The sequence below is a fragment of the Myotis brandtii genome, unplaced genomic scaffold (assembly GCF_000412655.1).
Source record: "Myotis brandtii unplaced genomic scaffold, ASM41265v1 scaffold454, whole genome shotgun sequence".
NCBI lineage: Eukaryota > Metazoa > Chordata > Mammalia > Chiroptera > Vespertilionidae > Myotis > Myotis brandtii.
The window spans coordinates 5,434,200-5,451,941 of NW_005367354.1; the positions used below are offsets into that span (position 1 = coordinate 5,434,200).

Consider the following 17,742-nt stretch of genomic DNA (forward strand, 5'->3'; position numbering starts at 1 on the left):
ATTCTGCTCTTTCAGAACACTTCTTCCACGTTGATATCACTTGCATGGGAAGATGAATGTAGTGAAATCATATGGCTCGTGTCTTTAAACTGTTGTACTGATTAAGTCACTATGCTGGCAGTTTCCACAAACTATGAAAGAAAGGGCATCTGTCGTGGACCCTACTCAGGAGATTTTGCCCCCAAAATTTTTCCATAGGTTCTTGGATGCACTTTGTGATTTTGCTTCCTAAACATTGCAAGAAATTATATGTGAAGTCCACGAAAAGGCAAAGATGGCTTTCTGTGTTTCTTGGGTACTTGGGGAATTCACCTGCATCCACAGAGCCCAATGCCTTTATATGAATGCACACACACACATACACACACGCACACACATGAACATATACATGCACCTATTGCCCAAGCTTACTGTCCCCTTCAGAAACAGGAAAAAAAAAACCAAGGTTATCCCTAGAAAGAAAAATCAACTGTCTGTAAGAAGCTATGCCTCTTATAGACATTAGGATATTGAGGACAATTCAGCTAAAATTGACATTTAAAACAAGCTGCAGATAATTTTCCCTCTAATTGAGTCAGCCACTTAGATAAACTGAGGCCATTTGGGACTCGTTGAAAGAATAATGGTCCCAAAGAGCATCCCTTGATGAGACAACGGTGACATCTGGACTCTCCAGACTTCTGCCATCCAGCGTGAACGTCTGTGCTGTGGGTCCATAAACAGCTCCATAAACAAGTTTATTTCTAGTCTGGTCTAGTCATGATCAAAGTTCTAAATGTTCAGCAAAGCCCATCCTGCTTACCTAACATCAACAAATAATCTCTCCAAAAATCTAAACCAACACTCACACAGGCAACAAAAGAGAGAAAATAAATTGGACAAAACTTTTGTGCATCAAAGAACACTGTCAATAGAGTAAAAAGACAACCCACAGAATGGAAGAAAATATTTGCAAATCATATATCTGATAAGAGCTTAATGTCCAGAATATATAAAAAGCTCCTACAACTCAACAACAAAAAGACAAACCCAAATTAAGAATGGGCATAGGACTTGAATAGGTATGTCTCCAAAGAAAATATACAAACGGCCTATATGCACATGAAAAGATACTCAATGTCACCAGTCATTAGAGAAATGCAAATCAAAATCACAATGAGATTGCTATAATTTTAAAAAAATAAAAATAAATAGCAGGGGTTGGTGAGGATGTAGAGAAATTGGAACCCTTGTGTGCTGATGGTAAGAATATAAAATAGTGCAGAGCCCCTCCGGAAAACAGTTTGTTAGTACCTCAGAAAACTAAACTAGAATATTTGATCCAACAATTCCACTCATATGTATATGCCCCCACAGAATTGAAAATAGGAACTCAAACATATTTAATGCCAATGTTCATGGTAGCATTATTCTCAACAGCCAAAAGGTGAAAAGAGCCCAAGTGTCCATCAGTAGATGGACAAAGAGATACACAAAATGTGGTATACACACAAAACAAAATATTGTTCAGCCATAAAAAGGAATGGAGTTCTGATACATGCTACAATGTGGATGGACCTTGAAAACATTATGCTAAGTGAAATTAGCCAGACTCAAAAGAAAAAATACTGTGTGCCTATGCTTAAATGAAATACCAAAAAGAGGCAAATTCATAGAGGCAGGAAATAGACTGCCTGGGCCTGGGGGAGGGAGCAAGCACCTGAATGGGTAAGTCACCCAGATTCACAAGGGGAAGCCATGGACTCCCCTCTTCATGGAAGGACCGGCAAGCTTTCCCTTGTCTGACTCTACATTTTCTCCTCTCGTTCCCTTCTGGCCTGGGAGGACTCCAGCTGAAAGGGCTCCCATTCTTCCTCCTGGTTCTCACTCTGCTCTCTGGCCTCACTAAGGAACAGTAACTATTAAAAGACAAAACAAAACTGAGAATTTCACTGTCAGGCAAAAATGCAAAAACACTTAAGGAATGGCCTGAGAATCTCTAAAGAGCCCTCCGTCTAGAGGGGAAACAAACAAAAAAACACTTAACACATAAATACAGTCTGAGAAATGCTGTAACTGATGCATGCGTTTCAGAGGAGGGCGGGACTACCTGGGCAGGGTGGCCATGGGAGTAGGGACACCTTCACAGAGGTGTCCTCATAAATAAACAACAATATCTTCAGAGGAGAAACATTTGCCCATTTCAGTGGCACCACTAGTATAGCGAATACTTTTATTTCTCATCATATAAATGACTTCAAATGTCAGTATTACTTAACATAGAGCATTCCTTTACTAGAAAAATGTTGATGTTGTTCGGGTCCCCGTTTTGCTCTACTTCCTTTGCTTTTTCACCCTGTTGAACTTTACCCTGGATTAAATGTCATCTGAGTTCAGATAAAGTTCTACCACCACCTGTGACCACGATTGCCTCCATGTTTTCGCATAGAAATCTTGGCCAAGTTACTTGATTTCATACCAGCTGTGGCAAAGTAGGGCGATTACCTAATGCAGCCCAACAAATAATGTGACAATTGTTTCAGGACCTGCCTTGATGTTATCACTGCTGTAGTTGTCTCATTTATTACCCTCTCCAGCTAACCCTCCTCAACCTACTTAGCTGCTCCATAACCTTTCCCTGTGAGCTCCCTCAATGATCTTACTGTACTTAGCCCAAGGTTTTGCTTTGTTTGGTTTTCACAAGACATTTATGTGTTCCAAATAACTTTTTCCTTTTTAGCTAAATCAAGCAGCAAAGCTCCTAAAGATGCACTGGTTTGGGATACTCTCCACCCACAGATTCAGGGCATGATAATCCAAGATCATGGGGATTATGATCAATGATGTAGTGCCCTATTTTAGATTAGTAGTGGAACCAGACAGGCTCTACATAGAGCCTGCCCCCTCTGGAACATCACACTGAGTTTTTCTGAGCTGGCTGTGACCATCACAATACAAAGCAAGCACTCTGGAAGTATAGGAGAGGCAAATGATTACAATCTAAGGAGATACTGAAGACTGGAAAGATAGGAGGTGGAACTGGACCTTCAAGGCTGGGTAGAATTCAGAAAGTTTAGAACAAGAGAAAGGCCCACCAAGGAAATGGAACATCTTGGGCAGGACACCATGGTAGAGAAAGGCCCAGTTAGTTTTGGTGAAGACTGAGTTTTTTGGGTGGGGCATAGAAGTAGGGAAAGGGAAGTAATTGGGTCAGAGCCAGATCATGTAGGATTTGGGATGGCAAGTTGGACGTGGACTTTGTTATGGATGGAGAGGTTTTAAAAACTTAATAATTAGGATGCCAGCTGCTGAAAGGATGAGGAGGAGGAGGAAAGAAATGTTGTGGCAATCAAGCTGATCAAATTGAAGTCAGGTTGGATATGGGAAAGTAGGAGTAAAGGGCTGGTATGAAGAAGAAGAAAAGTCAAAGATTAGACAATGCATATCAAAATATTCTCCCAGTGCGAGATCCAACGGAGGCAGTCAACAAATACTCATTGAAGTTGATGGTTCCAGGATTTGGAGTGTAAGTGGCTGGTGATGACATTTGCCAGGATCAGGAAAAGAAAACTGGGCATTGGCAGGAAGATCATGGACATGTATCTGAGGTGTTTTGGAGACATGCAGGTAGAGATGACTAATTGGCATTGGACTTACCAATCTGGAGCTTGGGAGAGGAGATGTACTCTTCCAGCCCTACTTCAGAGCGAATAAAAATAATGCTGTTCAAGGAAGTAGCTCAATGATTTGGTCTAATTTGTACTCACAAGTGCTGATTTATCATAAATGAGATTCCTTTCCATCATTATTACATTTACACTTAACTTCCTAAAGCCCCTTCTGTGTTCTAAACGAGTTTGCTTTATGTGTCAACACAGGCCCTGGCTCCTGCTCCAGCCCCAGATAGAGGGGAAATGCAAAGCTCTCTTAACTCTGAGGGACCCAAAGGAAGAGTGCCTCAACTTGGCATAGCTCCTCTCCCGGGCTTTGCTCTTAGTAACTTGCATTGTAACAACTCTGTTAACACAGGCCACCATGCTATGAAATTCAAGTGGGATTGGTAAAAGACCCTTACGGTCTCATACAGTTCCTAAGTTTTATCTTGGAATATGGTTTAATCACTTCATCAAGATTCAAGAGATTTAACTATCCAAAACCATTTCTTAGAGTGCTGATTTAATTGCTGTTGTATTTCACTGCCTTTCACACATGTTCTTGGAGCATTTTGACCACATGTAGCCAGATGAACTAGAGAATGAATTTCTAGAGTGATTTCTTAAGAGCCAAGAAGTAAGAATGGGGATTTTATTCTACAGTTCAAGAGGCACAAGCCCTAGCATGTCTGGAAACAGACAGAAGCACAGCCACATAAATATGTTTCCCATTTGCCACCCTAGGGAACCTCTTCTACCTGCTCATTTTCTCTCCGAGGATAAAAAATGCAGACGCAACCTGGACCTTGGAAAGTGACTTCTGTGCCACATTGGACAATGGTGTTAGGTTCGGATCTGCATCGGGAGATTTTCAACCAATGATGAGAGCCAGGTGTGTGCCTCCCGAGTCCTCTCAAAGCCTTGCCTTCTGTTCAGCATCTCCTCTCCCTGGTCTGCCTACAACGAAAGCCCCAGAAGGAGGTTTCTCAGGCTTCCTGGTAAGCAAAAACCCAGAGCACGGCCACCAAGCCACTAGGCAAACTCCCAGCCAAGTCAGAAAGGGTGGGAGCTTCTACTGGGTATGGGAATACTATATGCTACGAGTCTCTCTAGTAAGAGATGAAAATAGACTCACCTAACCAGCAGTCAATGTTACCATTTCCTCCCCCTAGGGCTTTATTAGTCCACAAAGCTTATTTTCACCTTATATCTGAATATATATATATTTAAAGCCAGCTACCATAATGCCGCAACGACCAGAACAACCAGAGAAACACCAGGCCTCTCGCCCAGGCTGGCCCGCCCCGCGGGGAGCTGTCAGGGGCGCCCCTGGGAAACGCGATAGAGGGTGCGAGTTTGACGGGGGGAGGTCTTAAGTGTCTGCGGGGCGGGGTGGTCGCCCGGAGTAGGTGTGGAGGGCGCTGGGGAAGGAAGGGGAAGATCCGACTGGAAAATGGCTCAGCACAGTACCTTTCTCATTGCGAACCAGGACGGCGCCGGCCGTGGACTGAATGGCCGGTTGTTTCATGAGTGCGCTTGGGACCGACATGTTCATGGCAGCGGCTGTGCTCCCGAAACTTCCCTGATTCCAAATAGTCAACAGCTACCAACGTCAAAGAACAGAAAAATCCTCTCCAACTACAGGCCCTGAATGTTGCAATGCGACTGAAGGAAACACACTTAAGGAGGAGCTAGAGAAACCGGAAGTGTGCGACTGGAGGACTGTGGGATTGTGGAGGAGCCTGGGCGCTTAGAGGATTGTGGGATTGTGGAGGACACCTGGGCGCCCAGAGGATTGTGGGATTGTGGAGGACCCCTGGGCGCCCAGAGGATGGTGGGATTGTGGAGGTCGCCAAGGCGCCCAGGGCTAGAAGGTGAGCCTGTTACTGCACGTAGTCAGACCTATAGTCCTCAGTCTCGGAGTATTTGGACGTGACTTATGGCGGGAAATTGCTACCTTGGTTTGAAGCGGAGGACAAGAGCCGCGAGTAGGACCAGCTCTACGAGGAACACACACGCACCTCCCAGGAGCTGCAGGTGAAGCACCGCAATCAAAGCCTCCAATGAAACCATCATGATCTTCGAAGAGCAGGGCCTCGCCAAGGCGCCCAGGGCTAGAAGGTGAGCCTGTTACTGCACGTAGTCAGACCTATAGTCCTCAGTCTCGGAGTATTTGGACGTGACTTATGGCGGGAAATTGCTACCTTGGTTTGAAGCGGAGGACAAGAGCCGCGAGTAGGACCAGCTCTACGAGGAACACACACGCACCTCCCAGGAGCTGCAGGTGAAGCACCGCAATCAAAGCCTCCAATGAAACCATCATGATCTTCGAAGAGCAGGGCCAGACTCCAGAGAAGTGCCGCAGGGAGTATCTGGAATGCTTCCAGCGTGAGGGCAATGAAAACGAGATGCAGAGGATCCTGCTGAGCTCAGAAGGGCGCAAGTCTCGCATCGCCGAGATCCACGAGAGCGGCAGGAAGCTGGAACGGGAGCTGCGGACACAGGCCTTGGACAACTGGGAGATCGATCAGCGCATGAACAGCCTGAAGCCAGACCTCATGCAGCTGCGCAAAATCCGAGACCTGTACCTGGTATGGCTCAGCCAGAAAGGCGCCCGGCAGAAGAAAATCAAGAGTGGTTGGGAATCAAAAATGAGCCTGAAGACCAGTGTGCACTGATGGAGGATGAGGATGACCTCCCCCACCATGAGGAACGAACCTGGTATGTGGGCAAGATCAACCGCTCGCAGGCTGAGGAAATGCTGAACGGCAGGCGGGAGGGTACCTTCCTCATCCGTGAGAGCAGCCAGCGGGGCTGCGGTGCCTGCTTGGTGGTGGTGGACGGAGATAGCCAGCACTGTGTCATCTACCTCTCGGCCACTGGCTTGGGTTCTGCGGAGCCCTACAACCTGTACGGGTCTCTGAAGGAGCTGGTGCTGCATGACCAGCACACCACCCTCGTGCAACACAACGATGCACTTACCGTCACACTGGCACATCCCCCCGCCCCCCCAGCCCGCTGACTCATACAGCGCAGGACTCCATCTTTCTGTCTCTCTCTCTTCTTTGTGAATCTTTCTCTGTCTCAATCTCTCTTGCTTTCTCTGAGTCTCTCTCTTCCTGTCACTCTTTCTATCCCCATCTCTGTCCTCTCTTTCTCTCTCTCTCTCTCTCTCTCTCTCTCTCTCTCTCTTAGTCTATGTACCTCTAAGTCTCTGTTAGAGGACTATACCTCCTCCTGGCAGGTGGGTTTTTTATTGTACGTTGATACTGATATGTATATAAAACATTGAACTAAAAAAAAAAAAGGAAAATGGGATAGTGATGAATAAGAAACTTTGGAGACAGTGAAGGGCAGTTTGTCCAGATTGTTGAGAGCTCAGAATTAGAGTTTAATTGGGATAGAAATCCTGCTAATAGCACCTGATGCCTGAAATCTGAGCACTCTACTTTTAGGTTTTCCAGTTCACGTTTTTGGAGACTGCCTATTAAAACACTCCTGGCTGGAAAGTGTTCGTATAGAAGCCCATAAGTACAGTGGGGCCTTGACTTACGAGTGTCCCGACTAACGAGTTTTTTGAGATACCAGCTGTCTCTCGGCCGATTTTTTGCATTGAGTTGATGGAGTAATTTGAGTTAACGAGCTCCTTAACGAGCTCGGTCTCGGAATGAATTAAACTGGTAAGTCAAGGCCCCACTGTATTAAGTGTTTGCTGTGTTTACCATGCTTAGCTCTCTGTAAGGAATATGGAATAATGTTGAACGCCTCATGTTCTCAAGAAGCTTGACTTTTAAAATAAAAAATAAAGAAGAAATATAAATATTAAAAAGAAAAAGCTTGAGTTTTAGGGGTGAAATCAAGCAGCCAGGCAAGTGGTTAGGGGTGATCAGAGAGGTAAGCAAAGCAGTTAGGAGCCAGCAGTCCCCAGATTGAAGAGGGATGTCCGACTATCGGTTTAGGCCCAATTTTCGGGATCAGGCCTAAACCGGCAGTCGGACATCCCCCGAAAGGTCTCAGATTGTGATGCAGGCCAGACTGAGGGACCCCCACCAACACCACCACCATGCACAAATTTCGTGCACTGGGCCTCTAATTTTTTTTTATAAATATCGACATTTTCTCCCCAGGAAGTCTTTTCCAATGTTCACTAAATTTATTACATTTGAAAATATTTTTAATATAAAACTATCATTTGTAATGAAATTAAACTTGTTTCCCTGTTTCTTTCCTCCTGTGCTGTAAGTTTTATCTTCTCCTGAGGTTGTCACAGGAAAGAGCACCAGGTGAAAAGTCCAGAGGGCTGTCTTTCAGTCTGGACCCTGCCAATAATGTTGGAAAACGTAGAGGTCAGTTAATCCTTTCTCTCCCCTCAAAGGGCACACATTCTGAGCCACTTGCCCCATGAGACTGCTGTGAGCTTCAGACAGGAACCATGTCTGTGAAATCAATTGAAAACCCACCATGAGCCAGAGCAAGGAAAGGATGCTTCAAATTTTCCATAGATATTTCACATCAAACATCATATCGTTTCGATGTACTCTATTTCCTTTAATATTATTCATAGCTTTGGCCCTCAAATAGTTCACATTCTTAGAATTAACTTCATAATAATCTCCCTGCTACATGTGCTTCCTGCAGTACTTGGAGCCAACTGCGAAGACAGCTTTCTCATCTGGGAACAAAAGATTTTCCTGGCTGTTATTCCATATGAACATTGATTGAAGCTATATAGGATCAGACCATCAGTGTCCTGTCAATTACCATTGGATTACTATTTCAGTCCACCTATGCTCATGTAGCAAACACCACAGTATTCGAGCTGCAGAGACCACGCAGCCTCTGGGAACTAGGAAGTGAGTGAGGAGTAAATTAAGAAGGAGCATACTTCATCGATTGTGAATTTTTGGAGGATGTTGTGGGAAATTTTTTCCTTTTTTAAGCAAAGCTTCTTTTCAGAGTTCCACACTTCATCATTAAAAATTACGATGGTTTTCAAAATGAGTCTTTGGCAAAGGAGATTATGTCTGGTCTGGTAGAAATCCTAGCAGCTTTCTTTCTTAACCAACAGCTCATCTAAAACCTTTTAGCTGATCCAGAACATAAGAGAACATACAATGAAGTTTGGAGGGGAGGAGACTCAAAATCAGCTGAAAGGAAATTAAGCTTTTCTTGGATGGAGCCTGTGTAAAATCTTTTGCACTTGTGTGTAGAACTGCTCAGAGCAACATCTGTGGAGTTGATTCAGGAACAACGATTGCACTAGATGGGGTCCAGGAACATATATCAAGACTAGAAAGAGGGATTTTCTGAAAATCTGTGTTTTGTTTTCTTCTATAATATTGCTAATAAATGGAAATGCTACTATGTGAAATATGGCACTGTTTTTGCTGTAAAACAGCCATGTATACAATAAATATAAGGTGAATATAGGTTACTATGTCTTGTTAATTATATATCACAGCACAAGCAGTATAGATGCCTTCTAAAAGTTAATGACCTAGTGAATACACTGTACATTGATAAGGACAATTTAATTACCTCTAACTTATTAATAAAATCATTTGGATTTTACTTCTCTATTAAACAAATATTTATATTTTTATTATTTTTATTTCTTATCGATTTTATTGGGGTGACATTGGTTACTAAAATAATATAGGTTTTAAGTGTACAATTCTATAACACATCACCTGTATATGATATTGTGTATTCACCATCCAAAGTCGTTTCTCTCTGTCACCATTTATCCCCCTTAACCCTCTTCTACCTTCCCCATCCCCTTTTCCTCCTGTAATCACCATACCTTTGTCTGTGTCTAAGGTTAGTTTTTTTTTTCCTGTTTAATCCCTTCACCTTTTCCACCTAGTCCTCCAATCCCCTCCCCTCAGACATCTGTCAGTCTGTTTTCTGTATCTATGAGACTGCTTCTATTTTGTTTGTTTATTTTGTTCATTAGATTCCACATATAAGTAAAATCATATGGCATTTGTCTTTCTCTGACTGGCCTATTCCACTTAGCACAATACTTTCCAGGTCCATGTATGCTGTGTAAATGTACCACAGGTATTTTTTTTGTTTTGTTTTGTTTTTTATCCATTCATCTACTGATAGGCATTTGGGCTGTTTCCAGTATCATGCCATCTGCAAATAGTGACAGTTTTACTTCTTCCTTTCCGATTTGGATGCCTTTTATTTCTTCTTCTTTTCTGATTGCTGTGGCTAGAATTTCCAGTACTATGTTAAATAAGAGTGGTAAAAGTGGACATCCCTGTCTCAAGGAAAACATTTTATGCCCATTGAGTATGGCTGTGAGTTTGTTATATGTGGCTTTTATTTTGTTGAGTATCTTCCCTTTACTCCCTCTTTGCTGAGAGTTTTTACCATAAAATGGTGCTGGATTTTATCAAAAGTTTTTGGGTTTTTTTGCATCTATTGATATAATCATGTGGGGGGGGTTTATCCTTCATTTTGTTTATGTGGTGTATCATGTTTATTGATTTGCATATAGTGTATCAACCTTGCATTCCCAGAATAAATGCCACTTGATCATGGTGTATGATCTTTTTAATGTAGTACTGGATCCAGTTTGCTAATATTTTGTTGAGGATTTTAGCAGCTGTGTTATTCAGGGATATTGGCCTATAATTTTCTTTCTTTGTAGTATCTTTATCTGGTTTTGGAATTAGGATAATCCTGGCCTTGTAAAATGATTGTGGCAGTTTTCTCTTCTCTTGAATTTTTTGGAAAAGTTTGAGAAGAATAGATGTCAGTTCTTCTTTGAATATTTGGTAAATTTCACCTATGAAGCTATCCAGTGTAGGACTTTTGTTTGCTGGGAGTTTTTTTTTAATTACTACTTCAATTTCATTAGTTGTAATCTATCTATTCAGATTTTCTGATTCTTCCTGATTCCGTTTTGGAAGATTATATGTTTCTAGGAATTTATCCATTTTGTCTAGATCGTCCAATTTGTTGGCATATAATTGTTTGTAATATTTTCTTACAATCCTTTGCATTTCTGTGGAGTTAGCATTACTTCTCCTCTTTCATTTCTGATTTTATTTATTTGGGTCCTCTTGTTTTTTGATGAGTCTGCATAAAGTTTTGTCAACCTTGTTTATCTCTTCAAAGAAACAGTGAATGAGAGAGTTTCCAAGTTCAAATTGTCACTTTGAACTGAGTACACACTATGAAGAACAAATATGTCAGAACTGCCTGAAAAGTACTGGTGCCTTCAATGCAATCACTGGTGATAAAAACCCACTTTCATCTCTGGACAGGTGGGATCAGATACAGAAAAATTCATATGCTTCTGAATTGAACACTCACTGTATGTAGTAAAGGTATTTTTCATCAAAGCCTTAAATACAAGTAAGGTGACATATCAAAAGAAGATGTTTTCAGTGAGAATAAAAGCTACTTTTTTTCAGGAGAAAACCAGTGGGTAGTTAGAGTTGGTGGGTGCAAAAGACTTACTTAATGGATTCTCATTCATAGGAACTTGGAAAAACAGGTGAAGTTGTCATGAAAACTGCCATCCTCCCAACATTTTACTATTTATCCCATTGCTCATGATGCCCTTGAAAATTTGATTTTAAAAACTGAGGATTTCTACTCCACAAAAATATGCACAAACACACGATTTTTTAGAACATATTTTGATGAAAATTTATTTGTTCCATAACCTGGTATTGATCTTGCATGGTGGAAAGAACTTTGAATTGGCTCTGCCACTGACATAGGTGAGTTCACGCAACCTCTATGGATCTCAGTTCCCCATCTGTAAACTGAGAGGGTTGGACTAAATGCCCTCTGTGTACCTTTCTAAAACTAACACTACACATGTTCATAATTGTAGAAAATTCAATATTCCTTATTAGAGAATCTTGCCTTGGAAGCAGGCAATCTTGGTGCAAGGGGTGGCTGGCCCCTTCACTCACTCTTTCCTCCTGAGTTCTCCCTTACTCTGTGGTCCATGGTTGATTCTTGTAGTTATCAACACGCTGACTTCAGAAGGACTCTGCATACCCACAGGCCCAAGATAGACACAGGTTCTTGCCTCCGCTCTCCTGAATAATGCTTGGGCACAGCTAAACACTTAAAATACACAGAGAGAGCAATAAATTGACTTATAAGCTATGACTTGCTCATTCTTACTTTGTAATCTACTATGCCCCACTCAGTTTAGCTCCTCCCTATATGCACCCAGGGGTAAAAAGGAAACCTTGAACATGCCTTACCTGAAAGTGTCCTTATGGAAGCACAGCCTCCTCAGTTCAGGCTCATTGAAGGTGAGAAAGACCCAGTTATTTCTTTTATCAACTGAGTTCCCTCTTACAGTTGTTCTGTCCTATGTTTGCCTCTTATCTATTATGAGAGACACCAAGAATAACCTTTTGGGAAGAGCACTCTCTTACCCTCACCCCCACCATCAATTCAAGAGTCATGCCCTGGCAGGACTCAGTATGATACTTAGATTAGATTAGGACACAAGTAACCCTAGGTCTCCTATTGGGAAATGATACAGTGGGAAAGATAGATAGATATGGATATAGATATAGATATAGATATAGATATAGATATGGATATAGATATAGATACAGAGGTAGAGGTAGAGGTAGAGATAGAGATAGAGATAGAGACTAGTATTGTACATTTTGCTATATTGCAGATGTATTAGTCAAGATTAGAGTTCGTGCATGTAAGAGTATCTCAAATAAGGGCAGGTTAGACACAATAAATAACCCTATATTTCTCAGGTAAAAGTTCAGAGGTACATAGTCCACAGCTGTTAAGGTAGCCTCACAGCGTCCATCTCTGAGGCAGGCAAGCAAGGCTTTGCTGAAAAGGTTTAACATTTGATATAAAGAAACAGAACAAAAGGAATCAACCTCCCAGGCCCCACAAATGGGATGTGTAAAGACAGAGGGATCCGAATATAGCTTGTAGAGGATCTCTAGGTAGTTCAGAGTTCTGGAGAGGGAGTATAAGGGCAAAATGGAAGATTGGGGCACAATTATGAAGACCTTGTATGCTGGACAGAGGAGTGTGGATTTTAAGAGGGAGCCAATGAACAATTTTAGGCATTGGAGTGACACATCTGATTTTCACACCTGAAAACACTTTACACTAGAAAATGTTCATCAGTGAGTGGTGCAGGGAAATACTGTCTCATCCTAACTGGCTCATCCCAATAGAGAGTCACCAACAGATGCTAAGAACATCTCTGGTGATGGGAGAAGTAGGAAGGAAGGGAAAGGCAAATAGCTGGGCGAAAAACACTTTCCAAAACTCCCTGCAAAGACGACAACACACACACACACACACACACACACACACACACACACTCCCCTAACCCAGTACAAACACATTCCAAATTTGTGGAAATTTGGGGCTCAGATACACATAAAGGAGGGAAAATATTAAGAGATGGATTAAAAAAAAGTAAAGGATTTAATTCTGACCTATTCTTTTGTTCTGTCTTTTATAGATCAGTCTCCTCCAGCACCACTTAAATGCTATCTCACTCTTAACATAATGGAGAGCCAATTTTTTAATCAAAAGCCATTTTTAGGATCAAAGAGAAACATATTTCTAGGCGGATAGTATGTTAGTTATATCTTGTAACATCATATGGTGAGGGGCATTCAACTAAAATTAGAGATGATATTCACTGAAATTCTCCCCCCAAAAAAATCAAATGCTTCCAAATCTGGGGAGGAAAATTGAATCTCTTTTTCTTCCAGGATATTTTTCTCAAGTACTAGCGGAAGTGCTAATGAGAGACAGGCCTCCTTGCCATCCAGTGACAAATGTAATAGGTTACATGAAACCACAGAAAATGAGTCTATTTAAAAATGTCAGATACAACACTAAAGGAAAACTCAGTCTTGTATTTTTTCCTCTTGATCATGGTCTAATAGAGTCAATTCAGAAATTATTTCTTCTGAACTTGGTGATATTCGTGATTGAAATAGTGTTGCTAATGATAACAATGTGTAGAATTATTACATGGAAAATACTAATAATGCAAATCAGATGGTCCGTAGATGGAGTTTCCCTGCAGATTATTTTTTCCTAGGCATATTTGATTACTCAGAGATTAGCATACTAAAACTCAGATTTGTTCTAACATGCAGAGAATTGGGGTTTATAAGAACAAAATTAGACAATTAACCAAACTTTCGCTTATGCCAGCTTTGCCATGTAAAATAATGACAATGGGAGGCAGAGGGTGTTAAATAAAAAATTACTATTTTTGGCTACTGTTGGCATCTTATGTTTTTGCTTATATCTATCAATAAATAGTGTTCCATAAGACAATATTAAATTAATTGCAAAACTATATGAGCACTTGCTAAATCCAAGGCACAACTCTTAATCTATGGTGTAAAATAAGATGCATGTTCTGGAGTCTGAATACCTCCTGACTTCTTGATAATGCTTTAAAGAAAAAAATTAGAATATTTTCTTTTCCCTATTTAAAATTTTTTTTAAAACTATCTTCATACCTCTTACTGTTTGTATGACTGATGGTTACAGGAAACTATATTTTTTCTTCTGTAAGAGACAACATTTATAAAGACATATTATGTCACTAATTACAAGTCATTTCCACTGGTTTAAGAAGTAACAAAATCCCAGAATTAAAAAACTACAAACATCCAAGTAAATTTCTAGAACCATGTTCCAAAGCGGATGAGTATAGAGCACTGGGATTTTCTCAAAGAAATAAAGTTGTAATGGAGAAATGTTTTGGAGCAAAGAGTTGGCATCAAACAAATCTTGGCTGTCACCACAAATGGGTCATAAAGCAAAGCAAGCACACGATTGCACATTTTATAATAATTTAATTAGCATACATCATATCTCGAGTTCCAAAATATGTACTTATACATTATTTGTTCAAAAGATATAATTTTATCATATTTAGGTATACATGATATATCCTATATTTTATATATAACATGCATATGTAATGTACTTTATATAAGATGTGTGTATATAACATATTTTCTATAATATGTGTATGTAATATAGCATATAAATATATATATAGGAGAATAGGATACATACATATATATTTATTCAATACATGCAGTTTTGATTATCTCGTGTTGCAATAATAAACAACCCCAAAATCTCAACAGTTAATAGCAACAAAGATTTATTTCATGCTCCCATTGCATGTCTTTAATTTATAGAGATAGTTGAATGACATCTCCCATATTTTTCTTATCTGTACCCTGCCCTGCCACTAAAAGCTTCTTTTATGGTGTGGTTTTATTGGGGGGGAGGGGCCCTAGTGGATCATATTGATAGATTAAAACAAAACATTTGGAATTGCAATTACATAATATATGGTGAATGACCTTGAAAGTCTTTTTTTAAAAATTATTCTTTTTTCTTATGTCTTTGTTCTTTTTTGTTCTTTTTTCCCTCTTGTTCCTTTTTAAATAATCTTCAATATATATATCCTAGTTCAAAGGGTGTCTAAAACAATAATTTGAACTTCCTGTATAATGGAATAGTAAGGAAGATAGGAACACATTTTATTAATAAGTGCAGGTCCTTTTAACACTCATAACATCCACCAGAAATATTCTTTCCTATCATAAAGATCTAAGCATTACCCATTTCTCTGTCTCACTCTTATTGCTATTGTGGTCCTTCCATCTCTCCTGCAAAGTGACCCCAACTACTCTCTTACCTCCATTAAACGGTCCCCAACAATTGTGGCTGTTTCTAGGAATTGTTTTCAAGAGTCCCTGCAGAGTTATCCAGGCCATATCAGAAATGCAACCTTCTCCCCCTCTTCCTCTACAGTGGTGCTGCCCATGCAATGGTAGAGGCTCTGACACTACCTCCACTGCAACTTCCTCCCTATGTGTGCTGCATGGGGTGGACAGTCCCCTGAAATCATTTCACATCCATGGCATTCTGCATGAGGTTTCTCTGATCAACAAGAAGCAGATTTCCTTGGTCCTATAGTCTCATAGTGATTCCTAAGGAGTACTGCATTGGCATCCCAAAATCACTCAGATTGAATGGGAAAAATGATTTCTCTCCGTTTCCTATTATAATCCTTTTTTCCCTAGGACTCAGACATGAGTCTCTGTGGATTGGGCAAAAGGGGGACCATGTCCCTGAGACTATCATTCTGAACTCTGTTCTCAAGCTTCTCTTCCCCTTCTGGGCCTATGTAAAACAGTTAGTACAACACTTGGCACACAGTGCTTGATAAAGATTACCTGTTACTACTATTTGACAAAAATTTCTCCTCTGTTCATTTACATTACTTAGCATTCCATAATTAGCCTATTCTACATAAGCTTCAACATATCCTATATAATAAAAGGCTAATATGCAAATTGCCCAAACAGTGGAACAACTGATCGCTATGATGCACACCGACCACCAGGGGGCAGACGCTCAATGCAGGAGCTGTCCCCTGGTGGTCAGTGTGCTCCCACAGGGGGAGCACCACTCAGCCAGAAGCCCTGAGCCAGGCTCACACCTGGTGAACGCAGAGCTAATGATGTCTGACTGCAGGCTTAGGGCCACTCCCTGAGGGCTCCCGGACTGCGAGAGGGTGCAGGCCAGGCTGAGGGAGCCCCCAAGTGCACAAACATGCAAGAGTAAGCCTTCCTCCCTAACCAGTTTGGCTCAGTGGATAGAGTGTCCGCCTGTGGACTGAAGGGTCCCAGGTTTGATTCTGGTCAAGGGCATGTACCTTGGTTGTGGGCACATCCCCAGTAGGAGGTGTGCAGGAGGCAGCTGATCGATGTTTCTCTCTCATTGATGTTTCTAACTCTCTGTTCCTCTCCCTTCCTCTCTGTAAAAAAATCAATAAAATATATTTTTTTATAAAAAGAGTAAGTCTTCCTTCCCCCAGCTGTGGCACCGGCTCCCCCCCCCCACCCCACCCAGACTTCCCTTGAATAGCCCTGGTCTAATTAGCATATTATGATTTTATTATTATAGATATGTCTGTATTTATAAAATATTTTTTTATTGATTTCAGAGAGGAAAGGAGAGGTAGAAAGAGACAGAAACATCAATGATGAGAGAGAATCATTGATCGGCTGCCTCTTGCATGCCCCATACTGAGGATCAAGCCTACAACCCGGGCATGTGCCCTGACTGGGAAACGAACCATGACCTCCTGGTTCATCGGCTGATGCTCAACCACTGAGCCATGCTGGCCAGGCTCAACTTATATTTTGAAGCTTTCTTTCCATACATTATTCTTTGTTACCCAGCCATGAAGTTAAATAATCAGACAACCCACATTGCATCTTTCTGTGGACAATGCTAGATCAATGAAATGCAGAGTCAGCCACGGAGTGCTTTTATCATGAGTCCCCAGATGCCCCTGAAATAGGTCAGCCTCTAGCCAACTCCCAGTGTGAAACAATGTCTGGGCAACAATTACATGATTGAGCTTAGCAATAGATTCTTCAGTCTCAGTGGAACTCTGTTGTTGTCTACAGCCCTGACCAACCATCTTGGCTGCAATCAAGAAAGACTATGAGCTAGATCCTCCCAGCTAGGCTGGACTCCCTAACATTGAATCCCCTTGGTTAATTTTTCTAGCAGAGGCTTATGTAATGGAATCAGAGGCATAAATCACTTGAGACGACGCACCACAGATGCATATGCAAGGATTGAAAGAGATGCTGCCTTTGTGAACCACATTCGCTGGAATTTTTGCACACACACACACACACACACACACACTGAACTGTGCATTAGTAAGGAGGGACAACACCTCAAACATCTCATGTAATGTAATCATTTATTTTGTGTATTTGTCTATGTTTCTAGACTCTGTGATCACATATTAATTCTGACCTCAAGGGGTTGCTGTGAGGACTAAAACCGAGTTGATTCATGAAAAGCTCTTAGCACGGTGAGTGGCTTTTTCTAAATCCATGGTGTTATGTATTATACTTAGAAAGTCAAACTGAAAAGGGAGAGAGGTGATGAAGAAAAGGACCAGTCTACTTCCAACAACCGGTTGGATGGTGCTTCCTATCACTGGGATGCTGAATGCAAAGGGAACAAGGCTTCCTTTCTACCTGCAGGTGAGAGTCTTTGATGATTGGCT

General features: G+C 41.3%; 1 pseudogene; it reads left to right on the forward strand.

Annotated features, from left to right (window-relative positions):
- The first annotated feature begins 3,519 nt into the window (after nucleotides 1–3,519).
- LOC102262509 lies at nucleotides 3,520–6,654 on the forward strand (annotated as a pseudogene).
- The last annotated feature ends 11,088 nt before the right edge of the window (nucleotides 6,655–17,742 follow it).